This window comes from Bombus huntii, chromosome 8 (assembly GCF_024542735.1).
Source record: "Bombus huntii isolate Logan2020A chromosome 8, iyBomHunt1.1, whole genome shotgun sequence".
NCBI classification, from domain to species: Eukaryota; Metazoa; Arthropoda; class Insecta; order Hymenoptera; family Apidae; genus Bombus; species Bombus huntii.
Genome location: NC_066245.1, coordinates 16,663,721 through 16,672,043, shown reverse-complemented (window position 1 = coordinate 16,672,043; position 8,323 = coordinate 16,663,721). Strand labels below are relative to the sequence as shown.

The 8,323-nt window shown below is 33.3% G+C and overlaps 1 long non-coding RNA gene across 2 annotated transcripts; it reads right to left on the bottom strand.

Annotated features, from left to right (window-relative positions):
- Positions 1–1,774: 1,774 nt before the first annotated feature.
- On the bottom strand, positions 1,775–8,241 carry LOC126868431 (uncharacterized). 2 transcript variants are annotated; one of them, XR_007690605.1, is made up of 4 exons: positions 7,750–8,241; positions 7,252–7,388; positions 7,041–7,166; positions 1,775–6,938 (listed from the first exon to the last, which is right to left on the bottom strand). It is a non-coding gene; the product is annotated as an uncharacterized LOC126868431 (long non-coding RNA). The 2 variants fall into 2 exon arrangements; XR_007690604.1 differs by having other exon boundaries at positions 7,252–8,241.
- Between the last annotated feature and the right edge of the window lie 82 nt (positions 8,242–8,323).

Below are 8,323 nucleotides of genomic sequence, written 5' to 3'. Positions count from 1 at the left end.
TGTTTCAGTAGATCTTATTCTCTGCAATAAATTATACAAATTTATAAACATGATTCAACAAAAAATTGTACATAAATCATAAAACTTTTCTCCAAAATGGAGATTATTTTGGATTAAAACGGAATAAAGTATATTAGGTATCTTCAACGTTTCATCCTTCTAAATATTGTTTTCGAATAGGAAAACACTTATATAATGCAGCTAGTAATGCTTGTTATTGATATCAATCCTATTATTGCATTGATCATACATGTTCTGAAATCTATATCTTTTCGTTACTCTTCTTCCTTTGTTTGTTTATTTTCGTGGAAGATATTCATATAATATATAATAATAATCATATATAATAGGATGATAATAATCATTTATCTTTTATTAATCTAGAATATTTAAACTTTTCCCGCAATGTAAAATTGCACAGTCATATGAATAGAAGGTTACACGTGATCAACCAGCTTAAATTATTCAGGAACTGATAAGATAAACCAACCACCGAGACGTTCTCAAATACCTAATATCTTCAGAATATTTTACGCTTATTCTATATGCTCTTAGCTCAAGTTACAACGCAGATAAAAATATATTCACTTCTATTAATGGTATGAATAAAATTAATGGAATTTATGATTTCACATGAAATATTTTGTTTCTATTTGTCTGAATTGAGAAAATATAGTGCGATACTTGGTACCATTGAGCTGCGCGTCATAACGTAATATAATTTGATCTTTTTTTTGCAGAGGAGGGGAAAATGCAATTACGCATACCCTGTATCGCTACGCGCCCCCGGATTATGTGGGGCTCGGCAAGATGTTAACGCCTCTACCCACTAAAACCCCCTCCTCATTCTCTTCTTCATCACACTTCAAACACTTCGGTTATCGAGCAGGTCACTTATGTGACTCCTATAAAAACTTTTTGTTTTGTTAATGTTCCTTTTTCGAAGTTAACAATGTGATACTTTTAAATTTAAGAAATCAGACACTTAATCATTTCGACATCGACCCAAATACTAATGAAGTTATAGAAATAACATAAATCATTAGAGAGTCACTTTATCCCATACGGGTATCATATAATTATATTCATAAATTTGCAAATCAGTTTTATAGGATGGGATGGTTTGTAATTCTTTAATGATTATCTATCTCTATTGATTTGCAAATATATAGCAGATATGTAGAGCTTTTATTCGTCATTTTATGTCTATGTCCATGACTAATGTTTTAATATGCGAAATATCTTGCATCATGAGATTATTTGTAACAATTAGAAAAACGAATTTAGCTTGTTATTTAGATTTTAACTTATTTATTCCCCAACTGTCTTTTTACATATAGTGAAATAAACATTTGTTTTTACTGTGTCCAACTGCAACATTGACGCTTTCGAAGTTTCCACAATTCTATAATCCGAGATAACACGACTTTCCTGATATCTTCCTCCCAAATTAATTTGCCGCTTTTCATTGTCAATGTACGTTACATTCTAACGCGAAGTAAGCTGAATTATTCAATGGAACCAAATGTCAGCTGTTCATTTTCCATATTTAGTTATGTAATTTCGCAGTGTCATAACTTTCCAACTTTCCGCGCTCGATGAAAACTACATGTACGTTCATATCGTAACATTATACTCAACATACAATAGTACATCCGAAACGTCAAAAAAAAGTTATCCACAAAGAACTGTCCTCACTAGATAATATATCTTTTGTTTTGTGTAGATAATATATCTTTTAAGTTTAATATTTTTTCTAATCTAATATTTTAAATTATTTTCTGGTCTTTATGTTTAGTTTCGAAATCGAGTCACTAATCCATCGTTTATTTTACCGGTGACCACCTACGTTTTCATAATATTTGCATCTCGTGTCTTGTACCGAACAACGTCAACGTCCAACGACTTTGTTAGATTCAACGAAGCTTGTTTGTGCGGCAGAAAACGTCGTTTGAATAGACGATGTCTGATGTATTTAACTTGGTCTGTCGAATCCAGATAACACCAGCTTACGGCGCCAATAACAACGTTCGAATTGTTTTAACAAATCTCATGGCGCCTACGAAATCGTTTCGTAGTCACTAAACGATTAACACAATTTCAATGGTCAGGGACAGAATCCTAACAGACTGTAGATCAAGTAATAATTACTAATAATCAATTATCGCTGATTAATCGTGTTGCTCACCCAGAATCGTACAAATAAAAGTGTATTCGCGCCTAACGATTGCGGTATCAATTACGACGCTAATTGTCCTCGAAAATTGTCTCTCTTTACCACTTACAACTCAATAGAATTTTTATCGAGAGAGCTTTAAACGACCATTGATTGACATACAGCAAACGTAATTTGCACTGTATACTCTTTTTCATCAAATGTTTAATTTTTCAAAATATTATATTTGTCGAAGGAATGATGCAAATTTATTCCTTATTTACACGATAGATTAATTGTATAAAATTCTTTATACTCTTTTTAGCTGCTTTCCGTCATTATACCTTGATACCAAAGAATAAATTGAAAAAATATTACATGAAGAAAATGGAGAGAGGATAAGAGTTAAATGTTAAATCGCATCGACAGACTATCATAAAAATACAAAATTAATTCCAAAACCAGATATTTCATGTTAAATATATTCGATTTGAACGGAGTCTATGATGCAAGATCGTAAACTTTACGCGAATTCGCGAAGTCGTTGGGAAACTGACGTTCGCTGAATGCCGGTAACACCGGGAAACGACGAATAAAACGGCGATCACTTGAACAACTGTTTTTAGAAAATCTGTCAAATTATTGACAATATATATATATATAGCGTATAGGCTGTGCAATTCTAGTAGTAAATTACAGGAAGTATCACAGCCTTCTGATATTTAAAATGACGCCTGTATGGATCAACGATTCCCTATTTAAAACCAGATGACCTTCGCGAAATGAGAGAGACGAAGAGAAAGGAAGAACGGCTGAGGAACGGGATCCGCTGACTAACCTCCGGCCATGAAGCCTTCGTTTTATTTCTTTTTCTTTTCTCCGAGTCCGAACATATCATTCTCCTTATCTGCGAGTGTGTCGTAGATCCGTAGTAGAATTTCAGCAAGTTCAACGGTTTGTGATCGATTAATAAACGAATTAAATGACGTCAATTGTTGTGTGATATGACACAAGAAGGACATTATCTTAGAACGTGATTCTCTTTTTATCGTGAATTATGTTACTTGGAATGCAGAATTACCCATATTTAATTTTAACCCTGTTATGTCCTTTGGCTCATTTCATATATAGTCACATCATTTTTTTGTCCAAAAAATTGTTTCGCTCAAGAGGGATACGAATGAATTACTAATATATGTTATTCTCCATTTCAACTTTATATTAAATATATCTTTTAAATGTTAAAAGTCTCTTTACCTACAGGAACGAGAGAAATGTTGGAAAATGAGAATTCAAGAATAGTAGTAGGGTAAACTTTATCTGAATTTTTAGGTTCAAACATAATTGGTAAAAAGCGGAGGATCATGATTGATCATAAAATATGTAAGATTCAGGCTATTTTTCATTTGATTTATTATTATTTTTGAATTTACTTATTAATTACAAGATATGTAAGATTCAGGCGATTTACCTTTTATCTCGGTCTATAGGAAGCCCTACATTCGATATTTTTTACCAATTGACTGTTACCTTTTTTACCACAGTACAATATCTAGAATGTCTATCCCAATGATTTCATCGTCCAAAAATTCATCGTCTAAGAATACTTGCGAATGTCAATCTTGTTACTTAGCATCGATTCTCTTCCATTAGCAATAGTGTTACTGTACCAAACAGTACAAGGTATAATTTTGCGGGAAACAAGTTAGACGCAATTTCGACGAGCATTTCGTTTAGATAACAAGAAGTTTTACCGCGTAATTTACTACTTTAAATATAGCATCCAGTGATTCTTTATTTGTCAGGAGGCAAACAAAGTTATTTCCTTAACTGAGGTAGGTATGCAAATTACGATCAACAACGAAATAAATCGCTGTTTGTTTATTTTCCATCTTTTATCAAACAAGCATCGTTATATTAAATATATTAAATAAATTTACTATTTCTGAGATTATTTAAATTAATTCAAACATAGAAAATATTGCGACGGTATAAACTTGTTATGCATCGGATTTTGCTCTATCTACATAAGTTTAATGAACGATTTCATCTCACGATAAACGACTTCCTTGGGTGGCAAGGATTTTCTACAAGAATGATTCCATAGAGCATTTCGCAGACTCTTGCAGAGAGAGAGAGAGAGAGAGAGGGAGAGAGAGAGAGAAATATATCTTATCTTATTGGGAATAATGCAGATAAAACATTGAGACGACAGTTTATCTGCGACGCATATATATACGTGACGTCTCACAGGTAACGCTTCCAGGCTACGTCTCCAGTCTTGAACTTAATGTTTTCGTCAAAGCCTGACCTCCTTTAAATACCTCTTATCTTGTAATTACACATCTTGCTATCGAAAAGTTGAGGTTCTGGAAATTAACAGGCTGTTTCGTAAGGTGTCACATGTTTAACTTCTTAAATTTTTTACTGTTCGGCTGAAGAAAATTATTACGACAAAATGAATAGAAGGATGCTTGAAACGATTTTACAGCTTCCCCATTTCCATTTTCTAATCCTTTGAAGCCTAAGGATTCAAGTTTATTTTTATTTTCTATTGCATTAAACTATTGAAATTGTGTTTAAGACAAATATTTTCTAGTTCTGTTGAAGTTTTCATCGAGAGCTTGTATTGCATTATTTTCAAATAAACGTGCCGATACGTAAAATACAGCCTTCCACTTCATCTTTCTCTCTCTCTCTCTCTCTCTTTCTCTCTCTCTCTCTTTCTCTCTGTCTCTCTCGCCATCTACATACTTCTCCTTTGCGATTTTTACTCCAAACAGAAACAACGAATCGTCTTGTAATAACAGTAACAATGCACCAATCAGCTTAAATTACCCGCTGCATCGATTTGCATACATTGATTCAACTTCGTCAGTGTTCCTTCGCTGAATTTACATTGAATCGCTCCTAAACCTATCCCCTTGATTTCAAGTGCAAGATACCTCTCTTATACAATATGTAACAGTACCACGTGCAAATATCCCTCGTCGAAGGTTGCGGAAGTGCGATGAGATAAATAAAAGTTTTAGTTTATTTGAACAACATGATATATGGGATTTTTGCATAACAATGGAATCTGGCTTTATAACGCTATCTCGAATTATTGGAAGACTTTGTTCACTATTGAAGAGAGTTAATAATTTTTACGCACGGAATAAAACACAAAGGATGGGTTTCAAATATATATTAATTAATGATAAACTAATAATCTGGGGATATCAGACGGTTCTCATCTGGATACCCTTCTTGTTTCATCGATTCTATGTTAAACTATTGATAACGTTTCGTCGGCGGTAATTTTCTAGAAATTTATGTCTCACGAAATCTTGTAATAAAATTTATGTCATAGTACAGGTAAACAGATATATACTTTATATAGAATTACTTATGTATTTACTAATACTTAGCTTCGTCCTTAAACATTTAAAATCAAGTTATAAAATATTCTTTATACATCTACGAAAGAGATATCTGAATATTCTGTGTGGAATAATAAAAAAAATGAGACCTAAGATATCGTCTCCAATGCGTGTAGTAGATTATATCTCATGGCGTACATAATTTTCTTTTTAAAAAGAGATTACATTGATGAGGTGTTTTATAAAAATAGTTTTCGAATGAAAATGGGTGTTTAACCCATATTAAGTGATACGTAGAAACTTGAAAGGGTTTAATAAACAATTTCATCGAAGACGGTTCCAAAGAGAAAGTCCCGTTTTACAGCACTATCTAAAGGAGTGGTCGTCGAGGAGAGCCATTATTAAACCAAGTGAAAAAAGGAGGTAAAAGATATCAGTCGAGGGGAAAATGCTTTAATTGGGCAGAAGAACAATAGCATAAGGCGTTGTACCGACGGGACAAAATGAGTCATGCCTACATACAAGGTGAGACAACTGAATTCTTAATATTATAGAAACTAACTTTATATATTTCTTCATCATCTTTTTACTAGCAAAAACCACCTCCAAAATTCTCGTTACTACACGCATTTAATCGATATTGATAATTAATTAAAAACAAATTTTCGTTTCGAAAAAACCGTTTCAACGTTCGCAATAAGATAGTCAGATTTTACAATGTGCGTGTAAATGCTGAATTCATATTGCCCAAAAACGTCGTACTTTATTTGAAACACCGGAAACGATATTTTCATAGGAGGTAACATGCTGATGAATATCGTTCGCTGTACCCATTTAAATTATAATTTTTCAAGAAGCCGGCGTTAATATTACCACTTAGGTAGTACATTGAACTTTCTTAATCTGTGGAAGAAGTTTTAACAGTACTACAGTATAACAGTAGTATGGTAAAAACGGCGACAATTATGGCCTTGTTTGCCTCTTAAAGACGCGAATTTTAATGACACACGCGACATCACGTTCATTACGTGTTTCTAATAATACCTAAACAATCTTTTGCGACATTAATGAGTTAAAAAATTCATTGTATTAAGTTACAGAATTGGATGACTCATCGTACACCTGGGAGTGTATAAAGAACACCGGTGAGATTTTACAAATAGAACGAGACACGAAACATTCGTCTCGTCTTGAGAACGTTAATTGTACCGTTGCGCTGCTTGGAACGAGGCTGGGAGACGCGTCCACGATGCTGAACAACTGAACGAAGCATTTCCCGATCTTACGTCGTTCTAGATATGTACATTTCTTTCTTTATCAGTTCATATTTTCCCTTCCTTTTTTCCGTATTTCTTTTCTCGTCGCCCAAGAAACACTCGGCATCTTTTGTCTCAATTAAATGGCACGGGTCAATTGAGAAGCTGTAGTAGATGATAAATTGAAATTAATGTCTGTGTTCCTAGATCATGCTTTGACGTTATTCCGATATTGCACACAAACAAAAAAAAATACACCAGACCAACCGTGAAATCAATTCTTTATCTTCACAACTTTGTTTGCAGCTCTAGATAATGTTTCCAGCTCTGGTGCCATTCGCCAGATAGTACTGGTTAAAAATTATTGCCAATAAAATCTTAGATGATTCATACCTGCAAATATTTGTACGCGATGCATGCAGTATTTGAAAAGGTAGAAAAATATGTAAAGCGGTGTTACAATAAAATTGAAGCTAACGTTTTGAGTTGCGATGGAATTATCATATCCAGTTTGTTAGATGAACAAGATTTTTTCCCTAATTATTTAAGATTATATCTCATTTGGTACGTTTCTCATTATCATTGTTAGTTAGAGTAATAAGGACTCCTCGGACTCTGTGGAATATTCCATTGATTTAACGTGCAACTTAAGCTTAATCGGATGTAGATCGAGAAATTTGTATGTCGTCAAAGTATCTTCTATAACGGTTACTTGTGTAATTCATTATAGTATAAATATAAATAATTAAAGTTTAGAGAATATCGAATTTCTGAAAAGTTTCGCTATTAAATTTACAAAGTCAGAATGTTCTTCGGTCTGAGTAAGCATAAGCAATTCCAGACGAGCATAGTCAGACACGTACTATAAGCGTTCCTAGGCGTAACTTCACTCAAGATATCATTTAATGGAGCGTTTATCTTATTTAGATTGTAAATCTATTTGCGATCAAATAACAATAAAAAGGGAATAACTTACATTTCCGGAGAATACCGGACGAAACACGTTACGATAAGTTTTAAAATCTATAAACGATAACTTTTATAAATTAATTAAAACTCCATCATTAAAACAGTTTACATGTATGAATCGAGTGATTCTTGAGCTCAGAAACATCAGTCGACACTGTTACTCGATAGTTTAATTCATGATCTCGTTGTGTTCCAAGTATATTAAAATTATGTTATCACTTGCAAAAACATTTATACAGTCGAACGTATTCTACTGTAGTCAAAATTAAATGCCAAAACAACCGTCGGAAATGTTTTTGAGATAATTATTCACTAAGGTTAAGCAAATATTTTTCCTATCTAAATGTTATCATCGCTTTGACATACCTCATAGTATATCAACCCACCATTTAACTTTTAACAAACCATGTACCCAGTTTCTTCATTATCATAACACGGTTGCATAATTACAGCAAAAGACACTGCTACGTGACCCACATAAAATACAACAACTGCAAACCGAAGATATCTAAGGAAGTCCGAAGTGTACACGGAGGATATCGCGATGTTCAAAAACCGGGTTCCCCACGCAGCGTGAAAGC